Source organism: Trichechus manatus, unplaced genomic scaffold (assembly GCF_000243295.1).
Source record: "Trichechus manatus latirostris isolate Lorelei unplaced genomic scaffold, TriManLat1.0 scaffold00255, whole genome shotgun sequence".
Taxonomy (NCBI): domain Eukaryota; kingdom Metazoa; phylum Chordata; class Mammalia; order Sirenia; family Trichechidae; genus Trichechus; species Trichechus manatus.
The window spans coordinates 1,829,998-1,835,623 of NW_004444191.1; the positions used below are offsets into that span (position 1 = coordinate 1,829,998).

Consider the following 5,626-nt stretch of genomic DNA (forward strand, 5'->3'; position numbering starts at 1 on the left):
AAAAAAAAAAAAAAAGAATGTTGCCCTTGAACTCTTTTAAAGAACTACCTATATGCAGTCAAACTGACAACAGTAACTCTAAAGCACAGGGGTGAGAACTTTAAGGGGTATACCAAAAAAAAAAAAAAAAAAACACCAAACCTGTTGCCACTGAGTCGATTTTGAACTCACAGCAGCCCTACAGAAGAGAACAGAACTGCCCTATACAGTTTCCAAGGAGCAGCTGGTGGATTCAAACTGTCAGCCTTTTGGTTAACAGCCATAGCTCTTTAACACTGAAAGCACTCCCCCGAGAACGGTAATCAGACAAGGACCCCCTTTATGACCACTCTTATTCAACATTGTGCTGGAGGTCCTACTCAGAGCAATAAGGCAAGAAAAAGAAATAAAGGGCATCCAAATCGGTAAGGAAGAAGTAAAAGTATCCCTATTCGTAGATGATATGATCCTATACACAGAAAACCCCAAAGAATACACAAGAAAACTACTAGAACTAAGAGAAGATTTCAGCAAAGTATCCAGATACAAGATAAACATACAAAAATCAGTTGGATTCCTCTATACCAACAAACAGAACTTCAAAAAGGAAACAATCAAATCAACACCTTTTACAACAGCCCCCAAGAAGCTAAAACACTTAGGAATAAACCTAACTAGAGATGTAAAGACCTATGCAAAGAAAACTACGAGACAGTACTGCAAGAAACTGAAAGAGACCTACGTAGGTGGAAAAACATACCATGCTCATGGATAGGAAGACTCAACATTGTAAAAATGTCAATTCTACCCAAAGCGATCTACAAATACAATGCAATCCCAATCCAAATTCCAATGACATTTTTTAACAAGATGGAGAAACAAATCACCAACTTCATATGGAAAGGGAAGAGGTCCCAGATAAGTAAAGCATTACTCAAGAAGAAGAACAAAATAGGAGGCCTCACACTACCTGATTTTAGAACCTATTATACCACCACAGTAGTCAAAACAGCCTGGTACTGGTACAACAACAGATACATAGACCAATGCAACAGAATTGAGAATCCAGATGTAAATTCATCCACCTATGAGCAGCCGATATTTGACAAAGGCCCAAAGTCCATTAAATGGGGAAAAAGACACAGTCTCTTTAACAAATGGTGCTGGCATAACTGGATACCCATCTGCAAAAAAATGAAACAAGACCCATACCTCACACCATACACAAAAACTAAGTCAAAATGGATCAAAGACCTAAATATAAAATCAAAAACGATAAACATCATAGAAGAAAAAATAGACACAATGCTAGGAGCCCTAGTATATGGCATAAACAGAATACAAACCATAACTAACAATGCACAAACGCCAGAAGAGAGACTAGATAAGTGGGAGCTCCTAAAAATCAAAGACTTATGCTCATCAAAAGACTTCACCAAAAGTTTGAAAACAGAACCTACAGACTGGGAAAAAAATTTTGGCTACAACATATCCAATAAGGGTCTAATCTTTAAAATCTACAAGATACTGCAACACCTCAACAACAAAAAGACAGATAACCCAATTAAAGAAATGGGCAAAGGTTATGAACAGATGACACTTCACCAGAGAAGACATTCGGGCAGCTAACAGATACACGAGGAAATGCTCAGGATCACTAGTCATTAGAGAAATGCAAATCAAAACTACAATGAGATACCATCTCACCCCAGCAAGGCTGGCACTAAGCCAAGAAACATAAAATAATAAATGTTAGAGAGGTTATGGAGTGACTGGAACATTTATACACTGCTGGGTGGAATGTAAAATGGTACAACCACTTCGGAAATCAATTTGGCGCTTCCTTAAAAAACTAGAAATAGAAGTACTATTCCATCCAGCAATACTACTCCTTGGAATATATCCCACAGAAATAAGAGCCATCACACAAACAAATATATGCACACTCGTGTTTATTGCAGCACTGTTCACAATAGCAAAGATGGAAACAACCAAAGTGTCCATCAACCGGTGAATGGATAAATAAATTATGGTACATACACAGAATGGAAGACTACACAACAATCAAGAACAATGATGAACCTGCGAAACATCTTGTAACATGGATGAGTCTGGAGGGCATTATGATGAGTGAAATCAGTCAGTCGCATAAGGACAAATATCGTATGAGACCACTACTATCAAGAACTCAAGAAAAGGTTTAAACACAGAAGAGAACATTCTTTGATGGTTACGAGGGTGGGGAGGAAGGGAGCGGGGAATTCACTAACTAGATAGCAGACAAGAATCATCTTAGCTGAAGGGAAAGACGACACACGATACAGGCAGAGTCAGCACAATGGGACTAAAGCAAAAGGTAAGAATACAACAAAACACTTTGAGGGACAGAGTAGCTGGGGCTGGGGTCTGAGGACCATAGCTTCGGGGGACATTTAGGTCAATTGGCATAACAAAGTTTATTAAGAAACTGTTCTGCATCCCACTTTGGTGAGTGGCATCCAGGGTCTCAAAAGCTTGCAAGCTGCTATCTAAGATACATCAATTGGTCCCAACCCACTTGGAGCAAAGGAGAATGAAGAACACCAAAAACACAAGGATAATATTAGCCCAAGAGACAAAAGGGCCACATAAACCAGAGACTCCATCAGCCTGAGACGAGAAGAACTAGATGGTGCTGGCTACCACCAATGACCGCCCTGACAGGGAACACAACAGACAGTCCCTGACAGAGCAAGAGAAAAGCGTGGAGCAGGACTCAAATTCACGTAAAAAAATCAGACTTAAACGGTCTGAGACTGGAGCAGCTACCGAAGCCATGGCCCCCAGACGCTCTGTTAACCCATTCCATATGTCCACTCTTCAGACAAAGATTAGAACGGACTATAAAACATAAAATAATACCCGTGAAGAGTGTGCTTCTTAGTTCAAGCAGATACAGGAGACCAAAAATGTGGCCCCTGTCTGGAGGCAGGATGAGGAGGCAGGAAGGGACAGGAGCTGGTTGGATGGACCAGGGAAACCCGGGGTGGAAAGGGGGAGTACGCTGTCACATTATAGGGATTGCAACTAGTGTTACATAACAATATGTGTATAAAGTTTTGTATGAGAAATTAACTTGAGCTGTAAACTTTCACCTAAAGCGCAATTAAAAAAAAACACCATTTCAACAACCAAAAAAAAGATTATAGCCTTGGAAACCCTTGGGACAGTTCCACTCTGTCCTATAGGACTGCTGAGTCAGAATCGACTTGATGGCAACGGGTGTGGGTTTTCATTCATTTACTAAAGCCATCAGCAAAAGATTCCTCCTCTTCCTTACCTCTAGCTAATCCATCAACAAATCTTATCAGCTCTATCTCCAAAATGTATCTTCATTTTCCTCATTTCTCTCTATCCCCACTACTGCCGCCCTAGTCCAAGTCAAAGAAGCCCTGGTGGTGCAATGGTTAAGCGCTCGGCTGGTAACCGAAAGATTGGCTGTTTGAACCCCCTGCAGCTCCATGGCAGAAAAGACCTGGTGATCTGCTCCTATAAAGACTACAGCTTAGGAAATCTTATGGGATAGTTCTACTCTGTCATACAGGGTCCCTATGAGTCAGAATCAACTCAAGGGCACACAACAACACCATCCAAGTCTCCACTGCCTCTTTCTTGGAATAATGGAAAAGCTTCCCAGTTGGTCTTCCCACTACCAGTCTGGCCCCCACAGCAGCAAGATACTCTGAAATGTAAATTCAAGTAAGTCTCTCCCCTGCATAAAATTTCTCAAAGGCTCCCTACACCCCCTGAAGTAAAATGCAAAGTCCTTACCCACCCGATTGGCCCCACCAGCTTCTCCCGTGGGTGACCATCCAACAGTCACACTGGCCCTTTCAGTTCTGCCAACACAGACACTATATCTTGTGTTTGCATAGGTTAGTCCCTTTGCTTGAAAGATGTTATAATTGGGGGAAACTAGGTGTCATGGATTGAACTGTGTCCCCCCAAAACATCCGTCAACTTGGCTAGGTCATGATTCCCAGTATTGTATGATTGTCTACCATTTTATCATCTGATGTGATTTCCCTGTGTGCTGTAAATTCTATCACTATGGTATAATAAAACTGATTAGCGGTAGTTATACTGATGAGGTCTACAAGATTAGATAGTGTCTAAGCCAATCTCTTTTGAGATATAAAAGAGAGAAGCGAGCAGAGACACGTGGGAACCTCACACCACCAAGAAAGCAGTGCTGGGAGCAGAGCGCATCCTTTAGATCTGAGGTTCCTACACAGAGAAGCTTCTAGACAAAGGACGATTGATGACATGGACCTTCCTTCAGAGCCGACAGAGAAAACCTTCCTCTGGAGCTGACGCCCTGAATCTGGACTTGTAGCCTACTGGACTGTGAGAGAATAAACTTCTCTTTGTTAAAGGCATCCACTTGTGGTACTTCTGTTAGAGTAGCCCTAGATGACTAAGACTCTGGGTGAAGGGCACACAGGGTCTCTATTACTTCTTACAGCTGCATGAATCTAGTTATCTGAAAATAACATGTCTTTTTTTTAATGGTATTGTCCTCCAAAGAAATCATTAGATTTTAACATTTCCAACTTTCTTACCGACAGGCCATAGAAGCACCAAGAAAATGCATCTCTAGCAACCTAATTCCAAAGCATTTACCAAATGCTGTGGTGTATGACGAGGAGCTAGGGGATTCAGCAAAGATGTAGAAGACAGTGTAGATTTACCAGTTTACACTTCTGATGAAGCTGAACAAGAAGTACAGTACTGAATTCCATTATCCCAGACCATAATCATAAGTATTTTCAAATACGGTGCACACAGAACCTGACCAGTATATGACCAATTTATGTATAAACAATTCTACAGGCAGTCTTCTTCCTTCTTACTCCCAGCCTGCTAGGACGCTCACCTCAGCCACAGTCCAGCTATGATGCTGGGGTAGAAACCAGAGAAGAGGAAAGGAGAGAACCCCACGCAGGTTCACAATCCTCTCACGCCCATCTTGCTATGATTCCCTGAATACGAGCTCCTAAGGGAAGAACCGGGGCAGGGGGTGGGCTGGCTAAGACCTCAGTCGCTGGGCCTCCTCTCACTACCGTTATGCACTCAGAAAAGGAAGAGTCAAAAGGAGAGAAAGGAAGAAAGGGAAAAGGAAAAAAAAAAAAAGGAAAGGAAAAGAAATCAGGCCAAGGGAGAGAGAAGCCATAGTCTACTCTTACTCCAAGCTCTTACCTCCTTCAGTCTTCACCAAAGGCCCCCTAGGCTCTGCCCAGCTCTCTCCACTCCCGTCCCAGAAGCTTTCCTCGGCACCTCCTTCACTTTCAAACGTACTAGTGTCCTTTCTCTCTCGGTAGAGCCCTGGCGCAGGAGTCACATTCCAAGAAACCGAAAAATAATTACACATTAGTCACTTGTGAGTGCTCTAACCTTGACTTTGTAGTAAGGCTCTACTGTAACGTAGTCCAGTTTGTGAAGATTAGGTTGCTTTTAAAAATGAGAGGTTTAGTTTCCGCCAAGAAATCTCACATTAAATGACACACCTGCTGGGCAGGTGGCAAGTCCTTCCACCTGTTTCTTTTTGTCTTGCCTGCGTGGCTTTCAGCTGAGACCCAGAAGGGAGCCTGGGGAACAGTCAACACTG

At 42.3% G+C, this 5,626-nt stretch overlaps 1 protein-coding gene across 2 annotated transcripts in view; it reads right to left on the reverse strand.

Moving 5' to 3' along the window:
* The window catches only part of CUNH2orf76 (chromosome unknown C2orf76 homolog), a 96,647-nt gene extending 91,302 nt beyond the window's left edge, over positions 1-5,345 (reverse strand). For both annotated transcript variants that reach the window (XM_023724694.1, XM_023724692.1), the window contains exon 1: positions 5,218-5,345. The gene's annotated coding sequence lies outside the window, so the exon portion shown is untranslated. The remainder of the gene's footprint in view (positions 1-5,217) is intronic.
* Positions 5,346-5,626: the final 281 nt, after the last annotated feature.